The sequence below is a fragment of the Ictidomys tridecemlineatus genome, chromosome 4 (genome assembly GCF_052094955.1).
Source record: "Ictidomys tridecemlineatus isolate mIctTri1 chromosome 4, mIctTri1.hap1, whole genome shotgun sequence".
Classification (NCBI taxonomy): Eukaryota; Metazoa; Chordata; class Mammalia; order Rodentia; family Sciuridae; genus Ictidomys; species Ictidomys tridecemlineatus.
In genome coordinates, this window is record NC_135480.1 from 64,758,991 (window position 1) to 64,786,856 (window position 27,866).

Sequence of the window (27,866 nt, forward strand, 5' to 3'; positions counted from 1 at the left end):
TGGGCTGTGGATTGTTCTGTTTCCATATGAAAAGTACATTCTTTTCCAAGAGTATTCTCTAAGTGTTCAATATGATCTCTATTATGTGCAGTCACAACATAAAGATCTCCAGGCCTGTGTGCTATTACAGTTGTTAAGTTTAGAGCTCTATTGCAAAACCCAGATACCTAAGCATCAAAAACTGAAACCAAAATGTGGTTATAATTTACAGCATTGTTCTAGGTCTTGTGATATGGCAGTGTAGAAAACAAGCAAGAGAACCATCTTGAGCTGGGAGCAGTGGTGCATGCCTGTAATTCCAGCAGCATGGGAGGCTGAGACAGGAGGATCCTGAGTTCAAAGACAGCCTCAGCAATGTTGAGGTGTTAAGCAACACAGTGAGACCCTGTCTCTAAATAAAATACGTAATAGGGCTGGGGATGTGGCTCAGTGGTCGTATGTACTTGAGTTCAATTCTGGTACCCACCTCTCCCCAAAAAAGAGAGAGAACCATCTTGATAAAGAAAATCATATTTGGTAGCTAGCATATTATAGCTTTAAGCATTTAACCTGCCATAGACAGCATGTACTCTTGTCAGTTTTTTAGAATTAACTTTTATTTCAGAAAAGGAAAAGAAATGATTTTTAGGATCCTGATTTCTATATGCTTTTTAGATTGTACCATTTTAATAAAAGGATATTTATTTAATCCCTTTAAGATGAAGAGAAAAATTAATAAGTGAATTCAGAGGCATTACAGTAAGTATAAAAACAAATTTTGCCTATAGGAAATGCCCTTTTCACAAATATCTTTAATTTATTTAAGCTATTTGCTTAGTCTTCAAGTCTTGAGAGAAAGAAGGAATTAGTTAATACAGCATTTCATCACTGATAAGTAATCTAAAAATTGTTATTCCTCAAAACCTTTCATGAAGAAAAGGCAGAAGCACTGGGATCTTAAGTCACTTTTTAAAAAAAAATTTTAGAAAAAAGACACTGTGGGGCTGGTGATATAACTCAGTTGGTAGAGTGCTTGCCTCTCAAGAGGCACAAGGTCCTGGTTTCAATCCCCAGCACCAAAAAAAAAAAAAAAAAAAAAAAAAAAAAAAAAGACATTGTTATAAAATATTTGTCCTGCCTTAGTGCTGTCATTCAAAAATATATCTAAATTACACAAGTGTATACTCTAATTGCAAAAATCTTTTCCTGCACATCTAAGGCATTATTGTAGTTAATTGAAGCTATTGGATTCTGTGGAGGCTAATTACTATAGGCAACATTTAAAGCTAAAAAAAAAAAATAATTGAAAACAGTAAAAATAAACTTTTGACTTGTTGAAAATTAAAAATACTTCATATGCTTCACATTATAATCATCTAACTGGGAGAGTATGCTGATTGGCTTTAATAGAAATAAATTTTCTATCTTAAATATTTAATACTTCTGACTATATATTTATGGTCAAAATACTCCTAGTATTATGTATGCCATGACATGTTCCTGCAATTTTTTTAGACCTTCAATGAACTTTATGCTTTAAATGTGTGAGAACTGTGGCACTTGCATATGCAAGTAAAGTGATTTTCTCAAGTCATATATTGAATCTTAACTTGGGGTTGGCAGGATACTTCGTATAGAGTATCCTGACAGTAAGGAGGTTGATGATACAAATAAGCAAAAAAGTTCATTATTTATAAAGCAGTGAATGACAGTATGGACAAGGTTATCAGAAAGTAGAAAAGAGAAAAATTGATTTTGTCAATCTTAGCGAAGTCTTCATTGAGTATGTAATTTGAATTGGACTTTAAGGATTTGTAGAATTTTGTGAGAGAACACAGGTATTATACACAGTAAGAATAAAAGCAGAAAAGCATTGAAAATGGGAAATGAGTGAATTGGTCTTAAATAGAAGATGAAATGGGAGAGTAGAAAGTGAAAATAGTGGGACATGAGGTATTGCCTAGCATGATCTTGTGTATTGTGTAGCCTTTTGATCTCCAGCATGGTAAAAAGCAAAGAAACAAACCAAAAACTTTAATGTTGTCTGTGTGATTCTCCTAAATTTATAAAGTAACACTGGTGAAACTACTCTTTTTGTGAGAAAACCCTCTAGTGGTTTTGTGGAATCAGGCCTTAAACACCTTCCACATACTACACCTACACCTGACCCCCAACACACATACAACTTTTTTTTTTTTTTTAATGATTTCAGTTACTCTTGTTCAGCCTCAGCCTTCTAGAGCCCTCCTTAAATATTGCTTGCTCCTTGAAACCTTCATTGATTCTTCCAGATGGACTTCCTCTTCCACCCTGTGGGCTCCCTCAATTCTTCATGTATAATGTTTTATTTTCTGACTTGTTTATGTTCTTGCTTTTCCCTGGTCTTAACAATTTTTCAAAACTCTATTTATCTTTGTATTATTTTGTACCAACAATGCTTGACACAAGTAGGCATTCAATAACTATTTACTGAAAGATTACGTGAATATTTGTGCTTTACATTTTTCAGTTTATTTTAAAAACTTGGATATATTTGACATAAAAATTTGGTCTTTTTAAAATATCATTTTATAAATTTTGATGCATGTACTTTCATGAAACTCACTACAATCAAGAAATTAACATATTCATCACCACCATGAATATTATGATGTTTCAGGAAAGTAAATCTGCTTCTTGTTACTCCATCTTGGGTGGAAGGATGGTGCATTACTTTCAATCCTGCCATTTTTATAACCTACCCTGCTTTGTTATTGTTTTTATAAATTACATGGTAAGCATTGCTGTGTATATATCTTCATCAAATTGCTTTACCAGCTGTGAGATTATTACAAAGCCATTGTGAATAATCAGTAAATGATTTGCTTCTTGACAAAGCATGGTACTAATTTAAGAACTTTAAACTAGCCAGGCAGGCATGGTGGCGCAAGAGCTCTGGAGACTGAGGACCACTAGGAGGACCACTAGTTCAAATCCAACCTCAGCAATTTAGTGAGACCATAAATAATTTAGTGAGACTCTGTCTCAAAATAAAACATTAAAAGGGCTGTGGATGTGGCTCAATGGTTAAGTGCCCCTGGGTTCAATCCCTGTAATAAAAAAAAATTTAAAAAAAGAAGAAGTTGTTTAAGGATAATTTTAAGCTTTATACTGATTTGTGCTTTAAATTTTTTTTGGTACCAGGTATTGAACCCAGAGTCACATCCCCAGCCCTTTTAATTAATTAATTAAGACTCTATTAGGACTAAAGTGAATTAATTTTTGGTATCAGGGATTGAACCTAGGGACCTTTAACCACTGAGTCACATCTCCAGTCTTATTAATTTTTTTTTTGCATTTTTAAATTTTGAAACAGGTTCTTACTAAGTTGCTTAGGGCCTTACTAAGTTGCTGGGACTGGCTTTGAATTTGTGATCCTACTACTTCAGCCTCTCAGAGCTACTGGGATTATGGGCATGTGTTACCATGCCCAGCTTAATTAAATTTTTTCCCTAATCTCTTACCTTCAGCAATTTTTAAAAAATCTTTACATTTTAAGTATTTATCTTGTAAATAACATATAGTTGTTTGTTTTTTAAATCCAGTCTCATTTCTTTGACTTTCTATAACATTTACTGTGATTACTAATAGATTTTTATTTCTATCATTTGTAATGCTTTTATTTATCCTACATTTAGAAGAATTTTTTCCCTACATTTTTTTGCCTTCTTTTTTATTGGTTAAATTTTCCTTCTAATATCTTTTCCCTTTGTGGTTTGGAAGCTACTGGTTTATTCTAGTTATAGTCTTTTATTGGTTACTTTAAATTGATTGTTTGAGATGGGGGTCTTAATGTTTTGCCCATTGAGCCCTGAGCTTTCAGTCTTCCTTGCCTCGGCTTCCTTTGTGATTGGGATTACACAGTGTACTACTGTGCCCAACTTTAGAAATTTTTAAAATGCATATATGACTTAAAGTATAAAGTTAATATTTTTCCCCTTTTTAAAAACAGTTCAAGGAATCTACTTAACCCTGATGACCCTCCTCCCAACTTACATGCTGCTATCCTGTGCCGCAGTCTGGCTGGGCACAATTCAGGAGCCACTTGTCAAAAGAAAAGAACTTTATTTTTAGAACCACAAACATAAAACTAAACAGCTCCTCAGGAAAACCTTTGGAGCCCAACTGCCACCACCGGCTTCCCACAAGCCTCTCTACCTCCCCCACTCCTCCTGCTCTTGAGGCCCATTGGCTGGGTCGTGTGGGTGGAGCCCAAAAAAGTCCCCCAGTGAGTAGCTCCGTAGTCTGGAAGGGCAGGGAAACAGCCCAATGAGCATCACCGCAGAGGAGCCAATCAGCTAGAAGTTGCTGGGGCCACTGTGAGCCAATCATCAGCTGGCAGTCTGAAAGGGCGGGGAAACAGCTCAATGAGCATCACCGCAGAGGAGCCAATTAGCTAGAAGTTGCTGGGGTGCTGTGAGCCAATCATCAGCTGGCAGTCTGAAAGTTTGCTTGGGCCCCTTCAGCTGTGGCTCTCAACAGTCCTGTATTTAATTTCACCTTGTATTAGTCTTTTTTTTAATTGCATAACTACCTACCACAAACTTAGTGGTTTAAAGCATCAGACATTTATAATTTTAGTTTCTATGGATTAGGAGTCTGGATTTAGCTTAGTTAGGTCCTTAGTTTGGGGTCTCAAAGTCTGCTTGCAGCCATCAAGATGTTGCTGGGGCTGTAGTCTCATATGAATCTTAAAGAGGGAGGGACTATATTAGCAATATTCAGTTTCCCTGTGGTTGTTGAATGGAAGCTTCAGTTTCTTGCTAGCTTTTGGATGGAAGTTGTCCTTAGCTTCTGGAGGCTGTCCCCAGTTCCTTCCTACATGAAACCAGCAAGATGTATAGCCCACAATTTGGTAGCTTGCTTCTTCCACACCAGCAAGAGTGAAAGGCCCCAGCAAGATGGGTATATTCTTAAGTAATATCGTATATACATACATAGTCAATTATGTCTTGTCACCTTGCTGGATTCTTTTTTTCCCATATTTTTATTGGTGCATTATAGTTGCACACAATGATGGGATTTGTTGCTACATATTTGTACATGCACACAATATAACAATATAATTTAGCCAATCTCACTTCCCAGCACTTCCCCTTTCCCCTCCTCCCACTCCCTGTACCATTTCTTCTACTCCTCTCCCTTTGATTTCCATGAGATTCCCCTGTCCACCTTTTCCTTTCCTTTTCCCTATCTAGCTTCCACATATGACTTCTGAATTTGATTTATTTCACTTAATATAATGGTCTCTAGTTTCATCCGTTTTTCTGGAAAGGACATAATTTCATTTTTCTTTATGGCTAAATAAAACTCCATTGTATATATGCCACCTTTTCTTTATCCATTCATCTATTGATGTACACCTAGCCTGGTTCCATAGTTTGGCTATTGTGAATTGTGCTGCTATAAATATGGGTATGCATGTATTACTATATATAGTATGATGATTTTAATTCTTTAAAGATAAATATCAAGGAGTTGTACAGCTGTGTCATATGTTGGACCTTGCTGTATTCTGCTGGTTAGCAGTAAGAAACAGGTTTTGTCTATACCCACAAAATTACAGAATGTTATGGATACCAGGGACAAGGACTACGAGGGCCACTTGAATCTGTTTGTTATACACCTTTTTTTTTTAATATTTAATTTTAGAAGTAGTTAAACACAATACCTTTATTTTGTTTATTTATTTTCATGTGGTGCTGAGGATCGAACCCAGGGCCTCGCACGTGCTAGACGAGCGCTCTACTGCTGAGCCACAATCCCAGCCCCTACACCTTGTTTTTGTATCCTCAAGAGAGATAATTATTGCCTTTATTTTTAATTGTTACCTGTAAAATCGGGTCAATATAGATTAGTTTTCTTGTTTCTCTGTGCTAGTGAGTGGTTGCTTTTATATTTGATTTGTCTCTGAGTAGGTAGCACCATAAGCACCTCAGCTTTCTCTAAGGGATTTCAGATCCAGCGTATATTCATGTGTGGTTCAAGGCTTCATGCCCCTGTGTAAAACTCAGCCTTTTATGGTAGAGACAAGCAGCTTGCTGCTCTACTACCTGCCCTCTGTGGAATAGTCATAACCCAGTCACCTTATTAGTTTTCAATTTCCTCTGATCTCTCCACACAGATCTTTAGTTTTTTTTAGAGCTAAGCTGAGCACTTAAAGATTAATTATATTTCCCCAGCATATGTAGGTATTCATAATGAGAATATTGTGTCTTCATATTGATAAATAACTATTTCTTTATTTTTTTTAGCCAAGGATATATATATTTCAGAATAGAAATATTCTTTTTTTTTTTTTAAAGAGAGAGAGGGGGTGGGAAGAGAAATTCCGACATTTATTTTTCAGTTTTCGGTGGACACAACATCTTTGTTTGTATGTGGTGCTGAAGATCGAACCCGGGCCACATGCATGCCAGGCAAGCGTGCTACCGCTTGAGCCACATCCCCAGCCCAGAAATATTCTTTACTACATATGAATATTTTTTAAAAAAATATTTATTTTTTAGTTGTAGGTGGACATAATATCTTTATTTCATTTTTATGTGGTGCTGAGGTTTGAACCCAGTGCCTCACATATGCTAGGCGAACACTCTACCACTAGCCACAACCCCAGCCTCATGAGTATTTATTCTTAAAGCTGTGTAGGAATGTCAGTTCATCAGTATCACCATACTTGGAGTACAGAGTTGAAGCCATAGTACATGGCGACTTTTATGATTTGCCCCATGATTCCTTTTCTAATATAATGTCTTGATTATCTAAATGCTTGTACTTTATATGGTACTGCTTTTATTTTCTCAAACACAGAATTCAGCTTTGTAGTTTTGTGTATTTGCATGCATCATCCTTTTTGTCTGGAATGTTTTTTGCTTTATCTTTGCTCTCTCTCTCTAATTAATACAGCCTATGTTTTTTCTTCTAAAGTCAGTTTCACTTTAGTTTTTGAAAAAACTAAATGTCGTTCATTTCTAGAGGTTTTGTTTGTTTCTTTTTAAAAATCTACCTGGTTACTTATGATAATTTTTCCCCTTGGTTATTTTTTGTTGCTCTTTTATTTCTTTATATACTTCAAAAGTACTTATTTAATAATTTGTATCCAATAGCTTTCAATATCTTACATTTTTATTTGTCTAATTATCATTTGTTTTGCTGATTCTTGCTTATGGCCACATGTTTCCTTGAGTATGCTTGTGATTTTCTACCAAGAGTTCATTTATTTTTGGAGAAGTAGGGAATCTTTGAGGCCATGTTGAAGTGTGTAGTCTTCAAGGGAAGAAGTCCTGTGGCCTTGTTTTGCTGTATCACAGGGTTTATTACAGTACTGAGTACATGAGGCTCTCTGAATGAATGAATTATGTACCTGTACTTTTCAGATATTATAATTATAAAAATGTGTATTTTCTCTAGTCTATGATAATACACTCCTTCCTATAATCTCAGCTACTCAAGAAGTTGAGGCAGGAGGATTGCAAGTTTGAGGTAGTCTAGCAATTTGGTAGGATCAATTTGGTTATAACTATTGCACAGAGGGCAAGTAGTAGAGCAGCAAGCTGCCTGTCTCTACCACAGGAGGCTGAGTTTCACTCAGGGGCATGAGGCCTTGAATGTATGCTGGATCTGAAATCCCTTAGAGAAAGCTGAGTGGGTGCTACCTAGTCAGCAGATAAATTAAACATAAAAGCAATCACTCTCTAGCATAGAGAAACAAGAAAACTGGTCTATACTGACCTGATTACAGGTAACAATTAAATTTGGTAAGATTAAAAAAAAAATTAATAAATGTCTGGGGATGTATCTCAGTGATAGAGCACTTACCTAGTATACACAAGGCCCTGGTTTAATTGCCAGTACTGCAAAGAAAAAATGTATTTTCTCCACTATATTGATAATATCCCAAGCTAAAAACTTTTTAGTTTTAACTGTATGTCCCTTGCATTTTATTTTATATAAATTGAGTTCTTAGTGAATGTTTGCTGACCAAATATCTGATTAAAGTAGAACTGTTTTCCAGACCAAACCCCAAAACAACTTTAAATTTAGTATCACTTGAATGGATAAAACAAATGTGGCATTTATACGTAATGGAATATTACTCAGCATTAAAAAAGAACAAAATCATGGCATTTGCAGGTACATGGATGGTGTTGGAGAAGATAATGCTAAGTAAAGTCAGCCATTCCCCCCCAAAATACCACGTTTTCTCTGATATAAGGTGGGTGACTCATAGTGGTGTAGGGAGCGAGAGCATGGGAGGATTAGATTTATTCTTTTTTTTAAATTTTTTTAAATTTTAATTTAATTTAATTTAATTTTTTATTGTTGGTTATTCAAAACATTACATAGTTCTTGACATATATATTTCACACTTTGATTCAAGTGGGTTACGAACTCCCATTTTTATCCCGTATACAGATTGCAGAATCACATCAGTTACACTTCCATTGATTTACATATTGCCATACTAGTGTCTGTTGTATTCTGCTGCCTTTCCTATCCTCTACTATCCCCCCTCCCCTCCCCTCCCCTCTTCTCTCTCTACCCCCTCTACTGTAATTCATTTCTCCCCCTTGTATTATTTTTCCCTTTCCCCTCACTTCCTCTTGTATGTAATTTTGTATAACCCTGAGGGTCTCCTTCCATTTCCATGCAATTTCCCTTCTCTCTCGCTTTCCCTCCCACCTCTCATCCCTGTTTAATGTTAATCTTCATCTCGTGCTCTTCTTCCCTAGTCTGTTCTTAGTTACTCTCCTTATATCAAAGAAGACATTTGGCATTTGTTTTTTAGGGCTTGGCTGGCTTCACTTAGCATAATCTGCTCTAATGCCATCCATTTCCCTCCAAATTCTATGATTTTGTCATTTTTTAATGCAGAGTAATACTCCATTGTGTATAAATGCCACATTTTTTTTATCCATTCATCTATTGAAGGGCATCTAGGTTGGTTCCACAGTCTTGCTATTGTGAATTGTGCTGCTATGAACATCGATGTAGCAGTGTCCCTGTAGCATGATCTTTTTAGGTCTTTAGGGAATAGACTGAGAAGGGGAATAGCTGGGTCAAATGGTGGTTCCATTCCCAGCTTTCCAAGAAATCTCCATACTGCTTTCCAAATTGGCTGCACCAATTTGCAGTCCCACCAACAGTGAACAAGTATACCCTTTTCCCCACATCCTCGCCAGCACTTGTTGTTGTTTGACTTCCTAATGGCTGCCAATCTTACTGGAGTGAGATGGTATCTTAGGGTGGTTTTGATTTGCATTTCTCTGACTGCTAGCGAAGTTGAGCATTTTTTCATGTACTTGTTGATTGATTGTATGTCCTCCCCTGAGAAGTGTCTGTTCAGGTCCTTGGCCCATTTGTTGATTGGGTTATTTGTTATCTTATTGTCTAGTTTTTTGAGTTCTTTGTGTACTCTAGATATTAGGGCTCTATCTGAAGTGTGAGGAGTAAAGATTTGTTCCCAGGATGTAGGCTCTCTATTTACCTCTCTTATTGTTTCTTTTGCTGAGAAAAAACTTTTTAATTTGAGTAAGTCCCATTTGTTGATTCTAGTTATTAACTCTTGTGCTATGGGTGTCCTATTGAGGAATTTGGTGCCCGACCCCACAGTATGTAGGTCATAGCCAACTTTCCTTCTATCAGACGCCATGTCTCTGATTTGATATCAAGCTCCTTGATCCATTTTGAGTTAACTTTTGTGCATGGCAAGAGAAAGGGATTCAGTTTCATTTTGATGCATATGGATTTCCAGTTTTCCCAGCACCATTTGTTGAAGTTGCTATCCTTCCTCCATTGCATGCTTTTAGCCCCTTTATCAAATATAAGATAGTTGTAGTTTTGTGGATTGGTTTCTGTGTCCTCTATTCTGTACCATTGGTCCACCTGCCTGTTTTGGTACCAGTACCATGCTGTTTTTGTTACTATTGCTCTATAGTATAGTTTGAAGTCTGGTATCGGTATACCACCTGATTCACACTTCCTGCTTAGCATTGTTTTTGCTATTCTGGGTCTTTTATTTTTCCATATGAATTTTATGATTTCTTTCTCTATTTCTACAAGAAATGCCGTTGGGATTTTGATTAGCATTGCATTAAACCTATAGAGAACTTTTGGTAATATCGCCATTTTGATGATGTTAGTTCTGACTATCCATGAACAGGGTATATTTTTCCATCTTCTAAGATCTTCTATCTCTCTCTTTAGGGTTCTGTAGTTTTCATTGTATAAGTCTTTCACCTCTTTTGTTAGGTTGATTCCCAAGTATTTTATTTTTTTTTGAGGATATTGTGAATGGAGTGTTTTTCCTCATTTCCATTTCAGAGGATTTGTTGTTGATATACAGGAATGCCTTTGATTTATGCGTGTTGATTTTATATCCTGCCACTTTGCTAAATTCATTTATTAGCTCTAATAGTTTCTTTGTAGACCCTTTTGGGTCTGCTAGGTATAGAATCATGTCACCTGCAAATAGTGATAATTTAAGTTCTTCTTTTCCTATTTTTATGCCTTTAATTTTTTTTTTTGTCTGTCTAATTGCTCTGGCCAGTGTTTCGAGAACTATGTTGAACAGAAGTGGTGAGAGAGGGCATCCCTGTCTTGTTCCAGGTTTTAGAGGGAATGCCTTCAATTTTCCTCCATTCAAAATGATGGTAGCCTGAGGCTTAGCATAGATTGCTTTTACAATGTTGAAGTATGTTCCTGTTATCCCTAGTTTTTCTAGAGTTTTGAACATAAAGGGATGCTGTACTTTGTCTAATGCTTTTTCTGCATCTATAGAGATGATCATATGGTTCTTATTTGTAAGTCTGTTGATGTGGTGAATAACATTTATTGATTTCCGTATACTGAACCAGCCTTGCATCCCAGGGATGAATCCTACTTGATCATGGTGCACAATTTTTTGATATGTTTTTGAATCTGATTCACCAGAATTTTATTGAAGCTTTTTGCATCTAGGTTCATTAGAGATATTGGTCTGTAGTTTTCTTTCTTTGAAGTTTCTTTGTCTGGTTTAGGAATCAGGGTGATGTTGGCCTCGTAAAATGAATTTGGAAGTTCTCCCTCTTTTTCTATTTCCTGAAATAGCTTGAAAAGTATTGGTATTAGTTCCTCTTTAAAGGTTTTGTAAAACTCTGCTGTATACCCATCCGGTCCTGGGCTTGTCTTAGTTGGTAGTCTTTTGATGGTTTCTTCTATTTTCTCAATTGATATTGGTCTGTTTAGGTTGTCTATATCTTCCTGACTCAATCTGGGCAGATCATATGACTTAAGAAACTTATCGATGCCTTCACTATCTTCTATTTTATTGGAGTATAAGGATTCAAAATAATTTCTGATTATCTTCTGTATTTCTGAAGTGTCTGTTGTGATGTTGCCTTTTTCATCCCGTATGCTAGTAATTTGAGTTCTCTCTCTTCTTCTCTTTGTTAGCATGGCTAAGGGTCTGTTGATTTTATTTATTTTTTCAAAGAACCAACTTTTAGTTTTGTCAATTTTTTCAATTGTTTCTTTTGTTTTGATTTCATTAATTTCAGCTCTGATTTTAATTATTTCTTGCTTTGTACTTCTTTTGCTGTTGTTTTGCTCTTCTTTTTCTAGGATTTTGAGATGAAGTATGAGATCATTTATTTGTTGTTTTTTCTTTTTTTAAGGAATGAACTCCAAGCAATGAATTTTCCTCTTAGAACTGCTTTCAATGTGTCCCATAGATTTTGATATGTTGTGTCTGTGTTTTCATTTATCTCTAAGAATTTTTAAATTTCCTCCTTGATGTCTTCTATAACCCATTGATCATTCAGTAACCTATTGTTCATTCTCCAAGTGATCCATGATTTTTCCTTCCTTCTTTTATCGTTGATTTTCAGTTTCATTCCATTATGATCAGATAAGATGCATGGTATTATCTCTACTCCTTTATATTGTCTAAGAGTTGCTCTGTGACATAATATATGATCTATTTTTGAGAAGGATCCATGTGCTGCTGAGAAAAAAGTGTAACTGCTTGATGTTGGGTGGTATATTCTATATATGTCAATTAAGTCTAGGTTGTTAATTGTGTTATTGAGTTCTATAGTTTCCTTATTCAACTTTTGTTTGGAAGATGTGTCCAGTGGTGAGAGAGGTGTGTTGAAGTCTCCCATGATTATTGTATGGTGGTCTATTAGACTCTTGAACTTGAGAAGAGTTTGCTTGATGAACATAGCTGCACCGTTGTTTGGGGCATATATATTTATGATTGTTATGTCTTGGTGTATGGTTCCCTTGAGCAGTATGTAGTGTCCCTCTTTATCTCTTTTGATTAACTTTGGCTTGAAATCTATTTTATTTGATATGAGTATGGACACTCCTGCTTGTTTCCGAAGTCTATATGAGTGATATGATTTATCCCAACCTTTCACCTTCAGTCTATGTATATCTTTTCCTATCAAATGCATCTCCTGTAGGCAGCATATTGTTGGGTCTTGTTTTGTGATCCAGTCTACTAGCCTGTGTGTCTTAATTGGTGAGTTTAAGCCATTAACATTTAGGGTTATTATTGAGATATGGTTTGTTCTTCCAGCCATATTTGTTTATTTATGTTACTAAATATGGTTTGTTTTCCTCTTTGATTATTTTCCCCCTTTTACTGTCCTACTTCCCACTGTTGGTTTTCATTGTTATTTTCCATTTCCTCTTCCTGAAATGTTTTGCCAAGGATGTTTTGAAGAGATGGTTTTCTAGCTGTAAATTCTTTTAACTTTTGTTTATCGTGGAAGGTTTTAATTTCATCTTCCATCCTGAAGCTTAATTTCCCTGGATACACGATTCTTGGTTGGAATCCATTTTCTTTCAGTGTTTGAAATATGTTATTCCAGGATCTTCTAGCTTTCAGAGTCTGTTTTGAAAGATCAGCTGTTATCCTGATTGGTTTACCCCTAAATGTAATCTGCTTCCTTTCTCTTGTAGCTTTTAAAATTTTCTCCTTATTCTGTATGCTGGGCATCTTCATTATAATGTGTCTAGGTGTGGATCTCTTATGATTTTGCACATTCGGCGTCCTGTAGGCTTCTAGGATTTGGGATTCTGTCTCATTCTTCAAGTCTGGGAAGTTTTCTCGTATTATTTTATTGAATAGATTGCTCATTCCTTTGGTTTGGACCTCTAAACCTTCCTGTATCCCAATGACTCTTAAGTTTAGTCTCTTTATGTTATCCCATATTTCTTGGAATGTTCTGCTCATGGTTCCTTAACAGTCTTGGTGAGCTGTCTATGTTCTTTTCAAGTTGAAATACTTTGTCTTCATTGTCTGATGTTCTATCTTCTAAGTGTTCTACTCTGCTGGTAGTATTCTCAATTGAGTTTCTAAGTTGGTTTATTGCTTCCTGCATTTCTAGGATTTCTGTTTGTTTGTTTTTTATTACCTCTATCTCCCTGTATAGTTGATCTCTTGCTTCTTGGATTTGTTTATGTAATTCATTGTGGAAGTGATCTTTCATTGTCTGATTTTGCTGTGTAATGTCTTCCTTGAGACTCCAGATCATCTGAAGCATGTGTATCCTGAATTCTTTATCTGACATTCCATCTGCTGAAGCTATTACCTCTTCTAAAGTTGATTTGACCTGCATTGCTTGTGGTCCTTTCTTTCCTTGTCCTTTCATACTGCTCGCGTTTCTTTCTGCTTGGTGAAACTGTTGTGTTTTTGAAATTTTCCCCCTATATATTTATATTGCTCTTGTATAGTTGAAAAGTCTCCCTTGCAGGGCGGGCAGCGGCTGTGCTCCTCCTCCAATTGGGGTGATCTGTCTATCATGCTGGCGGGCTGCTGGATCTGTTCTGCGGGTCCATCGCAGGTCTGACTACCTTGTAGGCGCGGTCGGCGGCTCTGCTCTGCCCCTCCTCCAGTTGGTGTGAAGTGTCTACCACTCCCGTGGACCCCTGCTGGCTGTCAACACCTAGCAGGACTGAGAGAAAGGCCCAACGGACGGCTCCCTCTCCAAGCTCCGGACGCTGAAGGTGGTTTTTGTAAGTCTTCTGGAATTCCTAAGACTGCAACCTTCACCTCCGACATCCGTACACCAACTGTCTTTAATGGGGAATCTTAACTCAGGCACATTTCCTGGCTTTCAGGGTTCTCAGTGTTCTCCCTGTGGTTTGTTTTCAGCTTCTGCATAGCACAGACACCTGGGATCTGGATCCAGGACAGAAGCGTTTCACCTAGGGTGGCTTTGCTTGCTTCCGCCTGGACATGTCCCGAGCTCCAGGCGCTCAGTTGCCCTCCGCAGCTGGCTCCTTCCGCCGCCCCTGCCTCTCCGGGTAGCCCTTCTCCCCTTTGTCTGCCTGCCTCTCTGAAACTTTTTTTTTTTTGCAGCCAGGTCAGCAGGCTTCGGAGAGCAGACAGCAGGTGGGGGTGGCCTGGGGGGGGGCGGGGACGCCGGCCCGCTGAGGCCACTTGGGGGTGGAGGGAGACCCAGGGGGCACGCTGGGGCCCAGCCTGTTGCAATGTGGCAGCTGGGGGCTGAGTCTGGAGGCCACTTGGCTGAGCGGATTTATCAGATTTATTCTTGATAGGGAAGAGGGGTGGGAGGGAAAGGGAGAGGGAACAGGATTGGCAAGGATGGTGAAATGTGATCGTCATCATTATTCAAAGTACAAGAATGAAGACTTGAATTGGGTGTCAACATACCTTATATACAAACAGAGATATGAAAAATTATGGTATATATGTGTATTAAAAATTGTAATGCAAAAAAAGAGTACATGTATAATGGCATAAATTGATGTGAACATACTTTATATACAGAGATATGAAAAATTGTACTCTATATGTGTATTAAGGATTGTAATGCATTTCACTGTTTTCATGTATTTAAAAAAATAATAAAATTAATAAAAAATAAAACATTAAATCTGTAAAAAAAATTCAGTATCACTGAAGCCTAACCACATTAGCTATTCAAGTACTTATTATTTCAAGGCATTGTAAGTATACAAAGTATTCAAATATATACAAACAAATATGTACTAACTACTTACTGTGTATATTTTTAGTGTTGTACAATGGATTTTCTCCCTTGTGCTAGCTAGGGTATAAACTTAAAAATAAAAAACAGGTAAATAGCATAGAATATAAATGATGCATTATGGCAGTGAAAGAATTGTGTTGAAATAGTATCATTTCCTTAATCATATAAAATACAAATGAATAAATTTTTGTAGAGTTTCAGATGAGTGCAGTATAATTGCCAGAGTTATATGGTTTGCTTGCCTCTTGGGAATTATTAATATAGACTAACACTTTTGATTGTATCTTTTCTGTCCTGTGTCTTCTTTTTCTTTCCTTCAATTTTTTAGCTGATGCGGTCAGAGGACACAGCTTATTGTCAAGAAATATGACAGGAGGTTAAATCCAGACATTCTCATTTAGGAGCTATGTAGCACTGAGCAAATTCCAGTCTTGCTGGGTCTCAAGTTTTCTGACATGTAAAATGAGTGTAATAACACTCAGACTCACAGGTGACATTTTATATGAAAAGACATTGTATGAATAAAGTTACTAGTCTATATAAACTCAATAGATGTTAGTACCTTACTATTTGATTCATCTTTTTTTATCTAATTTGTTTTTTTCCACTTTTCATTCTTTTTTATTTTTAAAAAAGTTTTTTTTTAAAAAAATAAAATGACCATGAAGTTTTAAAATAACAAATTCAGTATCTAGATTAAAGCTTAATAAGAAAGACCATGGAGATATTCTAGATATGTGTGTGGCGGATTTGGGGGAGGCTTAACAATACTACCCTTTCAAGTTGGATCACAGAGAAGCTTCTGTTTGGCACCATGGCACACTTGTCTTGGCTGACCTATTCCATTTTCTATGGTTTATTTCAAAGCAGTCGGCCTGCCTGCTTTACCCTCCATCCATCCATCTTTCTCTCTCTCTCTCTCTCTCTCTCTCTCTCTCTCTCTCTCTCTCTCTTTCTCTCTCTCTCTTTCTTTCTTCCTTTCTTCCTTTCTTTATTTTTATTAAAAGCTAATGCTTGGGCAATGAATACCTGGAAAAAAGTATCTTGTTTCAGTGCAGGTTAGCTTAAAGAATTCTGGTAGAACTAGCATAGTTCATTTGAAAGATTTGGGAACTTTTTAAAAGTTTAAAACTTCAACTTAGAGTCTTTAATTTTTTGTTTACTACTTTGGGTATTTGATTAAACACTGCCAAAGAACGTAAATAAATTCATAAAACTATTTAAGAATTTTTCTTAATTGCTGATGGACCTTTATTTATATGCAGTGTTGAGAATCAAACCCAGTGCCCTACACATGCTAGGCAAGCACTCTATCACTGAGCTACAACCCCAGCTTCACTATTTTTTATTGAATATATTTCATTTAATGTTGAAGAATGAAATACTGCTAAACATAAACAACTAATTATACATTTTCAATAGGAATCCACAACTAAGATTTTATGTTTAAGTATATCTAAATTATTTGTTTCATTTTTCACATTGATTCTTATGGCTGACTAAAAGGAATTACTGATTTTTATTTCATTTGCTAAAACAAACACTCTTTGAAATATATTTTAAATCACAAGGAAGTTAATAATCTATAATTAAATAATTTTTTTCTTTCTTTTTTTAGGGGGTGGGTGAGTGCCAGGGAGATTGAATTCAGGGACACTCAACCCCTGAGCCACATCCCCAGCCCTATTTTGTATTTTATTTAGAGACAGGGTCTCTGAAGTTGCTTAGCACCTCATCTGTTGCCAAGGCTGGCTTTAAACTCCTGAGCCAATGGGATTACAGGTGTGCACCACCTCACCCAGCTGTAATTCAATAAATTTTTGTCTGTCAATAAGGAAGAAAATAAAATCACCACTAAGACATTTAAGTTTTTACTAAAATTCTAAATTAGTAGTTAAAATGATAACATAAGCAAATCTTTTATGAATTTTTCCATTTTCTGGATTTTTAACCAAAAATTTTAGTAAGATATTTAATTTAGATCAACATAGGATAAGTAGCTTTTAAAATGGAAAGAAAATAGAGATATATAATCAGCATCCTTGTTTCTGAATCCTGACTTTAACTTGAGATTTTCCATAGGTAAAGATAAATTGCCTAATTTTTCTTCAGCTGTCAAATTGGATTAAAAATAACTCATAGGTTTGTTTTGAAAAATTAGATAAAGTAATGACTTCATACGAACATTGCATAAATGCTGGTTAATGGCATTCTTAAGAATTTATAACATCAGATTATGCAATTAAATTAAAACTTCTTTTTTTCATGAACTGAAAAGTTATTTTTCTGCTTTAGAATGTCTGGTTTTTTAACAAAACTGTAAGCTTTACTTAACACAGTGCTTAAACCCTAAAACAAGAGCTTAAATGTCTGTGAAGTGAAGGAACAAACATGTTCAATCTTTTAATCTCAACATCATATATTACTATTAAAAACAAATTGCCGGGGCTGGGATTGTGGCTCAGCGGTAGAGCGCTTCTCTAGCACGGGTGGGATCAGGATTTGATCCTCAGCACCACATAAAAAATAAAGGCATTGTGTTGTATCCATCTACACCTAAAAAATAAATATTAAAAAAAAATTGCCGACTTGGGTTGTGGCTCAGTGATAGAGTGCTCGCCTAGCACGTGTGAGGCCCTGGGTTTAATCCTAAGCACTACATAAAAATAAATAAATAAAATAAAGGTATTGTGTCTAACTACAACTAAAAATCAAACAAAAAAAGCCAAATTGCTGCTGGGCACAGTAGCCCATGCCTATAATCCCAGAGGCTCAAGAGGCTGAGGCAGCAGGATCATGAGTTCAAAGCCAGCCTCAGCAAAAGTGAGGTGCCAAGTAATTCAGTGAGACCTTATCTCTAAATAAAATACAAAACAGGGCTGGTGATGTGGTTCGGTGATGGAGTGCCCCTGAGTTCAATCCCCAGTACAAAAAAAAAAAAAAAAAAAGAAAAGAAAGAAAGAAACAAATTGCTTCTTTGAATAATACAGATACCTTTGTGATTTTGTTTCCATCAACCTTATAAGAATACAAAAGTATTACCTTAAACCCACAAAGTTATTGTAGAGATATCATAGACAAAATGTTGCAGATTTGGGAGGCAGCATAGTACAACTAATATGCTTATAACTAGATTTGAATCTAGTGCTGCTTCTTACTGGCTGAGCAACTATGGACAAGTCATTTAATTTTTTAAGCCTCAATTTCTCAAGATGAAGACTATCTCTTTACAGGGTCATTAACTGTAAATGGATGTGAAAGTATTTATAAATCATAAAGCAGTGTGAAGTATAGAATTTAAAAAAATTTTATTAGCAAGAATTTGGGCTGAGCATGGAGCTGAGTTTTATATTTATGAAAGTGTTTAGAAAATATTATTGTAATGATTTCACAAGTTTGGGTATTTTTAAAAAGACTCGTGTTTTCACAGTGCATATCTAAGAGTTTCATTTAAAGGCAGAGGATATGGTACAGCAAGAGAAAGAATGGACAGGCAAACATTGAAAATGTGAAAGACATCAAGGGAAAAACTCATTAGTAGCCTAATTTGTACACAGGCCTGCCTCATCTCTGAATGGAACCATTAAGATCTGTGTAGTAAATCTTATCTCTATCAGGAATTCAAGGTGGAAATTCTCAGTGGGATGTTTTATGTTGCTCTGATCAGATAGTATTTTTTCCTTCTAGTACTTTTAATACTTTATTTTTACACATTGAAAAATGTATTCAGAATATAACATTGTATTTGAAATGTGGAGAAAGAATTCAACTTAATTTTTTTTCAAGATGGTTTTACCGAGTTGCTTTATTATCATTTACTAAATACTTCCTCTTTACTTTCAATGATTTGAAATGCCAGCATTATTATAATCTAAATCCTATATATATTTTGGGTATATATCTGAACTTTCCAACCTGATTTATTAACTCTCTCATCTCAGTATCATATTGTTTTAATGATTGTGTATGTGCTGGGGGTGCTGGGGATTAAACTCATGCCAGGCAGGCATTCTACCTGTAAGCTGCACTCCCAGCCTTATTTTAACAAATTCTTTTATAGCTTCATGATTGCCTTATTCATGGTTCACTTTCTACATCCCCCCTCTACCCAGGTTCTCTATGTCACCATAGAGATTGAACCTAGGGACTGTTACTGAACTATATCACCAGCTCTTTTAATTTTTCATTTTGAGACAGAATCTTAGGAAATTGTTAGGCCAGTCTTAAACTTTTGATCTTCCTGCCTCACTTTCCTAAGTAGCTGGGATTATAGGCATATGCCACTTTGCCTGGCACTTGCAGTTTATCTTAATAGCTTTATTTCCCAACACAGTTTGTCCCTAAGCATAATGTAAATTATCTCTCATGGTTTCCTAGGCACACCATGTTCCTTCTTGCCTTTGAACATGAATACATTGTCTTGTCTTGAATACTATTTTCTGCACTTATCTAATTTCTAGTCACTCTTTAGGGCATACTTAAATATCTCTTCTGTGAAATTTTTACCATTTATACCAAATCAAGTGTTATTATAATACCATTTTAAATTTTTATTGGTGTATCATAATTATGTATAATAATGGGATTCATTATGCTATATTTGTACGTATGTAACATAATTTGATCAGTCTCACTCCCCAGTACCTTCCCTTTCTCGCATTCCTATACCTCCCTCTCCCTGACCAGCTTGCTCTACTTTACTGATCTCCCTTCTTATAATATCATTTTATATCGACCTCAATTATAGTATGCTGTTTTTTTTTAAACTGGTGTTATGTTCACATGGATTTCCTTTATGATAAAGTAGCTTTTATTATTTTTCTTGTTTAAAAAGTAATTACTTCTTTATTGTAAAGCACATTGAATCAGCAAATACTGATTGGTTGCTCTCAATATATCAGGCACAATGTTAAGCCTGTCAGAAACAGGTTAAGTCTTCATGGAGCTCATAGTTTAAACTTGGGAAGTACTTAATTAAATTTCATCTCTTTGAATTTTTGGGGAAGGAAAAATTCAGAAAATGCCCAAGAAACAAAAAGAATACTGAAAATCAGCAGTGATTATTTTGCCCATTATAAAATGCTTGTTTCCTCAATTTCCATTATAAAATGAAATTTGTAAAAATAGGGCCTGGCCCAAGCAGGTCCATGGGCATAATTAAACAGCACAGACAGGTGGATGGTCTCCATGGTACTAACTCCTACTATTCATTGCCTGTCCCTCAGTCCACACCTGTGGCCTCATGGAAAGTTCATTATGAACAGTTAGTTATTTTATATATATCCTCCAGACTGTCTTCTTGCTGTATATCTACATATACATATATTGTTAAGTGAAAACATGATTATGCATTATATTATAAAATATTTTTTGATCGCTCAGTGAACATAACACTTTTATATCTTTAAAATGTAATTTAGAAGATAAACCTTTTATTGTATATTAACTTACCTTTATTTATTTATTTTTTAAAAATTTGGGGGGTACCAGGGATTGAACTCAGGGGCACTCAACCACTGAGCAACATCCATCCCTTTTTAAAATTTTAATTTAGAGACAGAGTCTCACTGAATTGCTTAGCACCTCACTTTTGCTGAGGCTGGCTTTGAACTTGGAATCCTCTTGTCTCAGCCTCCCAAGCCTCTGGGATTACAGGTGTGCACCACCATGCCTGGCGAACTTATCTTTAAATTAAAAAAATATATTGAACTTATCAAAAATATATTTCTCTATCAAAAAATGAAACACTATGGGCTGGGCTGTAGCTCAGTGGCAAAGTGCTTGCCTACCATGTATGAGGCACTGGGTTTGATCATTAGCACCACATAAAAATAAATAAAATAAAGGCAACTCTGTTCATCTACAACTACAAAAAAAGTTTCTTTTTCTAAGAAAAAAAAAGAAAGACACTATCTCTTGACACGTGTAACAATAATACATTTAGCATGTATTGTTCTTTTTTCTAAGTATTTTTCTTTTTATCATGGAAGTCAAGATAAGAAGCAATAAAAGAGAATAAAATCATGGCATTTGTAGGTAAATGGATGAAGTTAGAGAAGATAATGCTAAGTGAAGTTAGCCAATCCCCCCCAAAAACAAATAAATAGTGCAGTAATAGTTGGGATGAATGTAAGGGACATTACTCCAGTGAGTATTTCTGTTGTTGCTTGACCTTGTCTGCCTCCTATGATAGTCCAGGACCACTTTTCATTTCTTTATTCTTTTTCTTTCCTTCTTCAAGTAGGAGTACTCCTTTATATGCATAATACAGCAAGACACTTGAGTAAATGTACATGGAGAAGTATAAGTAGGGATGTTCACTGCAATATTGTTTAACAGAAAAACACATAGGAAACAGTCTAGAATGTTCATTAGTGGAGGAATGGATAAATAAAATGTGGTTTATATTCCAATGATAGCATAATATCTTGAAATAAAAAGAAATGAACTATAGTATCTACTTATCTAATAGATCTCTTAATTATAATTTTTAATGATAAAAGCTGTTTGCAGAGTATGTGCAAAAGCTATGCTTGATTGTACCTTTTCCCTCACTTCCTCGCCAACACTTATTGTTGTTTGTATGCATAATAGCTGCCATTCAGACTGGAGTGAGATGAAATCTTAGAGTGGTTTTGATTTGCATTTCTGTAATTGCTAGTGATGGTGAACATTTTTTCATGTATTTGTTGATTGATTGTACATCATCCATGAGAAATGTCAGCTATTCCTCTCCTTGGTCTATACCCAAAGGACTTAAAAAACACATACTACAGGACACAGCCACATCAATGTTTATAGCAGCACAATTCACAATAGCTAAACTGAGGAACCAACCTAGATGTCCTTCAACAGATGAATGTATAAAAAAATGTGGCATATATACATACAGGAATATTACTCAACAATAAAAGAGAATAAAATCATGGCATTTGTAGGTAAATGGATGGAGTTAGAGAAGATATGCTAAGTGAAGTTAGCCAATCTCAAAAAACCAAATGCCAAATGTTTTCTTTTATATAAGGAGGCTGATTCATAGTGGGATAGAGAGCGGGAGCTTGGGAGGAATAGATGAACTCTAGATAGGGAAGGAGGGGTTGGAGGGAAAGGGAGGGGAGATGGAGTTATTAATGATGGTGGACTGTGATAATCATTATTATCCAAAAGTGGTCCTGGGTTATCATAGGAGGCAGAAGGTCAAGCAACAACAGAAATACTCACTGGAGTAATGTCCTTACATTCATCCCAACTACAGGTATGAAGACACAAATTGGTGTGAATATACTGTGTATACAACCAGAGATATGAAAAATTGTGCTCTATATGTGTAATAAGAATTATACTCCATTCTGCTGTCATATATAAATAAAAAGCTACATGTTTATGACACATATTTATGTAAACTTGTTTTTTATTGAATTACAATGACATACCCGACACTGTGTAATTTATAAAGAAAGGAAGTTTATTTACCTCACAGTTAAGGAGTCTAAAAGTTCAAGATCATGTGGTCCATGTGTTCAGCCTCTGGTTTGGGCCCTCTGGCTACATAACAGCATAAGATAAGCAGAAAGGGAAATGGGTGTGTGCAGCAGGGCCAAAGGTGAGAGGTGAGCTTGCTTCATAATAATCCCCTCTTTATATTAACTCATTCACTCCTTGAGACTAGCATTAATTCCTTCTGAGGGCAGTACCCCATGATTTAATTACCTTCCACTAGGCCTCATCTCTTTAAGGTTTCACCACCTCCACACCACTGCACTTGAGACCAAGCATCTAGCACATAAAATGTTTAGGGAATAAACCATGTCCAAAATGTAACACACACAAATTAACACTATCCATCGCTTCTGGGTATGTATGAAGGAATTGAACTAGAAAGATGGGTGACTTTGACTTTATCTGAAATAATTTACTTACCAAATGAAAACAAGAAACTTGATACAGAATACAAAAGTAGATATTGTGTCTGATCTGTACATACAAAATGTAAACAATTATCAAATTCTAAAGTGCTGGTGTATTTGCTACATTTTTCTTTTTACTGAATTTTATAGTTCTCAAATGGTCATGTTGCATAGCAGCAAAAACATATTTAATTAATTCATGTTCCAGTGTTTTTTTCCCCACCATTTTCTACAGGAGTGGATCAGTAATTTTATTAGATAGCCAGTTTAATACCCCAGTGATTTAAAGCCTCATCATTTTAAAATAACTCCTACCTTACTAGGTACAAATTCAGGAAACAAATATTCTTTATATTAGATAGATAATATATTGGACCAGGAACCTGTTCTTAATCCATTTTATCCCATAGTCCTAGATGTAGAATAGCTATAAAAACTTTAATATATAATTATGTTTTAATAATAATAGGAACATAGTTATATAATATTAACATAATATATGAGGTCTAGATTATGATTTCCATTGTATTTTAATGCGTGTGTCAGTTTTGTTGAAATATTTGCAGAATTGGAACACTTGGGACAGAATGAGTTAAGAGGAATAGCATTGACTCTTATCATTGTCATTATCCACTGATTGCTACAGTTGAAAGTCTTCTGTAGATTGCAATCTCTAGGCATTATTTCAAATGAATTTATTATGAAACCTGTGTTATTTAGCTAATTTGTTTTTAGTGGATGTGCTGTTGGTGGTGTTATATCTGTTTCTGTGGTTCTTCTTTCATATTCTTGGCAACAAGGATGACTGACTGTTAAACTCACATGGACATTAAATAATGTACATGTAGCTGACTTTCTTGAATACTTTTGATTTCACCTTGATCTTTAACTGTTTAGAATCACCAGATTATTTTTGAGTTGAATAAAATAAGCCAAGAGACTTCAATTTATGAAACTATTGCTGCTTATCTATAATTTTCACAGATAGATCATAGAGTAATCATTTCTTACTGCTTTTTTTAAAAGACATACAATTCCAATGAATCTGTTAGAAACAAAATGATTATAAACTGTGACATAAATATATTTTTCTAAGATAATTCACTTTATTAGACTGGAACAAAATCTCAAAGAATTAACATTTGTTATTCATTTACTCAATTTACTTTTTTAAAGTATTAATAGATATTGTGTCTGATCTGTACATAAGAAATTTATGGCTCAAAGTTGTTAACTTTTTTTTAAATTTTTTTTTATTGTTGGTTGTTCAAAACATTACAAAGTTCTTGATATATTTCACACTTTGATTCAAGTGGGTTATGAACTCCCATTTTTACCCCATATACAGATTGCAGAATCACATCAGTTACACTTCCATTGATTTACATATTGACATACTCATGTCTATTGTATTCTGCTGCCTTTCCTATCCTCTACTATCCCCCCTCCCCTCCCCTCCCCTCTTCTCTCTCTACCCCCTCTACTGTAATTCATTCATCCCCCTTGTATTATTTTTCCCTTTCCCCTCACTTCCTCTTGCATGTAATTTTGTATAACCCTGAGGGTCTCCTTCCATTTCCATGCAATTTCCCTTCTCTCTCCCTTTCCCTCCCACCTCTCATCCTTGTTTAATGTTAATCTTCATCTCGTGCTCTTCTTCCCTAGTCTGTTCTTAGTTACTCTCCTTATATCAAAGAAGACATTTGGCATTTGTTTTTTAGGGCTTGGCTAGCTTCACTTAGCAAATCTGCTCTAATGCCATCCATTTCCCTCCAAATTCTATGATTTTGTCATTTTTTAATGCAGAGTAATACTCCATTGTGTATAAATGCCACATTTTTTTATCCATTCATCTATTGAAGGGCATCTAGGTTGGTTCCACAGTCTTGCTATTGTGAATTGTGCTGCTATGAACATCGATGTAGCAGTGTCCCTGTAGCATGCTCTTTTTAGGTCTTTAGGGAATAGACTGAGAAGGGGAATAGCTGGGTCAAATGGAGGTTCCATTCCCAGCTTTCCAAGAAATCTCCATACTGCTTTCCAAATTGGCTGCACCAATTTGCAGTCCCACCAACAATGTACAAGTGTACCCTTTTCCCCGCATCCTCGCCAGCACTTGTTATTGTTTGACTTCATAATGGCTGCTAATCTTACTGGAGTGAGATGGTATCTTAGGGTGGTTTTGATTTGCATTTCTCTGACTGCTAGAGATGGTGAGCATTTTTCCATGTACTTGTTGATTGATTGTATGTCTTCCTCTGAGAAGTGTCTGTTCAGATCCTTGGCCCATTTGTTGATTGGGGTATTTGTTATCTTATTGTCTAATTTTTTGAGTTCTTTATATACTCTGGATATTAGGGCTCTATCTGAAGTATGAGAAGTAAAGATTTGTTCCCATGATGTAGGCTCCCTATTTACCTCTCTTATTGTTTCTTTTGCTGAGAAAAAACTTTTTAGTTTGAGTAAGTCCCATTTGTTGATTCTAGATGTTAACTCTTGTGCTATGGGTTGTTAACTTTAATAAACATTTCCAAAAAAGAATATACTATTAATAAACACAAAGAAAAATTAATAAATACAAAATAGTTCAGTAACTGAAAAATACATAAATTAAAACAATAATGATAATAATTTACTACCTTTTAAATAAGGAATTATATTTCTCAATGTTACTGAGGTATGAACTAGTCAATAACCCTTATACACTGCTTATAGAAGTATTGTTGGTCTAGCCATCCAAGAAAGCAGTTTGGTTATATTATATAATGTGCCCACAAATGAAATGATTACGTAAATGATTATTATATGGTGGAACATTATGCTGGCATCAAAACATTATTTTCAAAGATCATTAAATTACATAGATGAATATTTGTGATTATGTTCAGAGGAAAATTCAGCATTCATATTAAATATAGTATAATCCTAAATATTTTAAATATTAGGTGGAAAAATATGAGAGTATTAATGGTATTGTGGAGAGCTTATGGGATTTTGATTTTGTATTTGTGTTTTCAAAATTTCTTCAATGGGCACAATAGTGCTTTTTAAACTTATAAAAGCAATGATGATTCTTAGGTCAGGAAAATCATAATCCTTAGTCTCTACAGTCTCTTCTACCATATAGTGTTTCATGTCTGCCACTATCTGCCGCATCTGCCTTTTTGTTTCTCTGGAAAATAGCTTTCTCTGATTCTGTATATAGTACACTTGGCCTAAATAGAGATGCTTCATCTTTACCATTGTACCACAGTACAAGTATCCAAAAGAGTACTTATTAAAAATTTGAGTCCTAATTCTTAATTTTTCAGACAAAGAATCTAGGATTAGTGTGAGAATTGCCATACTAATGTGGGGATGAAGAAGATCTTTTAACTTGCTGTCTGTCCCAACTAAGGAGGAAACTCTTAAATTTTTTTTTAAATTAGTGCATTATAGTTATCCATAATATTTGGGCTCATTTTGGCATAATTATACATGCATAGAATATAATTTGCTCCAATATTATCCCTAGTACTTCACTTTCTCTCTCCCTATTCTCTTTCCTGTATTCTACCAGTATTTCTTCTATTTATTTACAGTTCTTTAAGTTAGTAATAATTAATTTATAATAATGTAAAGGTGAAATTCACTATGGTATATTCTTATATGTAGATAGGATGGTTTGGTCAGTTCTGTTCTACTGTTTCTCATCCATCCTCCCTCCCCCCCTCAATCCCCTTCCTTTACTTCACTGATCTCTCTTCTGTTTTCATGGGATCCCCTGCTTTTTTTTTCCTTACTTACTCTAGCTTCTGAATATGAAAGAAAACATTCAGCCATTGACTTTCTGATTCTGGCTTATTTCACTTAGCATGATGTTCTCCATTTCCATCCATTTACCAGCAAATGCCATAATTTCTTTCTTTTTTATGACTAAGTAAAATCCCTTTCTTTGTATGTAGCACATTTTCTTTATCCATTCATAAACTGACAGGCATCTGGGCGATTCCATGAAAGCTATTGTGAATTATGCTGCTGTAAACATTGAAGTGGGTACATTCCAGTAATATACTGATTTTAGATACTTTGGATACGTATCAAGAAGTGGGATGGCTGGATCATATGGTGGTTCTATTCCTAGTTTTTTGAGGAGTAAACTCTTAAAAATAAGTTGCTGGGTAGTTTTACCAAGAGCACATTGTACTCTCAGAAATTCTGTGGACTTTGAATAAAAATATATGAACAAAAAAAAATATGTCATGGATGTTGTAGTGGTTGAATGTCTCTCCAAAGTCCATGTTCCACCTGAAAACTCAGAATGTGACCTTATTAGAAAACAGGATTTTTGCAGATATAATTAAAGATCTAGAGAGTAAGTGTGTAGAATTGAAATCACAGTAATCATTGAAGATCCTTGAGAGGATTTCTTTTTGGACACAGGGTCATGCTATATTGCTCAGGTTGATCTCAAAATTTATGGGTTCAAGTTGGCTCCTGCTTCTACCTCCTAAATTATCTGGGACCACAGGTGTTTGAAACCACACTCAGCTAAATTTTTATTTTGCAGTCCTGGGGATCAAACTCAGGACAAGACAAGTGCTCTACCACTGAACTAAACCCCTGTCCCTTAAAGAGTAATTTAGAGGCAGTACTATAGTAAAAAAGAAAGAAAGAAAGAAAAAAAAATCCCTCTGTGTCTATTTTAAGAAAGAACTCTTTACCACATGACAGCTACTCAGGAGGCTGAGGCAAGAGGATCACAAGTTTCTGGACAGTCTGGACAACTTTAATGAGACCCTGTCTCAAAAGGTCTAGGGATGTAGCTCAGTGCTAGTGCAACCCTGGATTTGATGCCCATTTCTACCCCAGCAAAAATAAGAAAAATATCTTAGCTTTTAAATATCTTAACCATTTTGTAAATTTGCTACTAGTTTAATTTGCGTGAGAGCAGTCT

The 27,866-nt window shown here is 35.4% G+C and overlaps 1 protein-coding gene across 6 annotated transcripts in view; it reads left to right on the forward strand.

Moving 5' to 3' along the window:
• Acer3 (alkaline ceramidase 3) overlaps nt 1-27,866 on the forward strand; it is a 170,622-nt gene that overhangs the window by 29,115 nt on the left and 113,641 nt on the right. The window contains exon 4 of one of the 6 annotated variants that reach the window (XM_078046707.1): nt 13,868-14,022. The exons of the other annotated variants lie outside the window; for them this stretch is intronic. The gene's annotated coding sequence lies outside the window, so the exon portion shown is untranslated. The remainder of the gene's footprint in view (nt 1-13,867; nt 14,023-27,866) is intronic. 6 annotated transcript variants of the gene reach the window in all.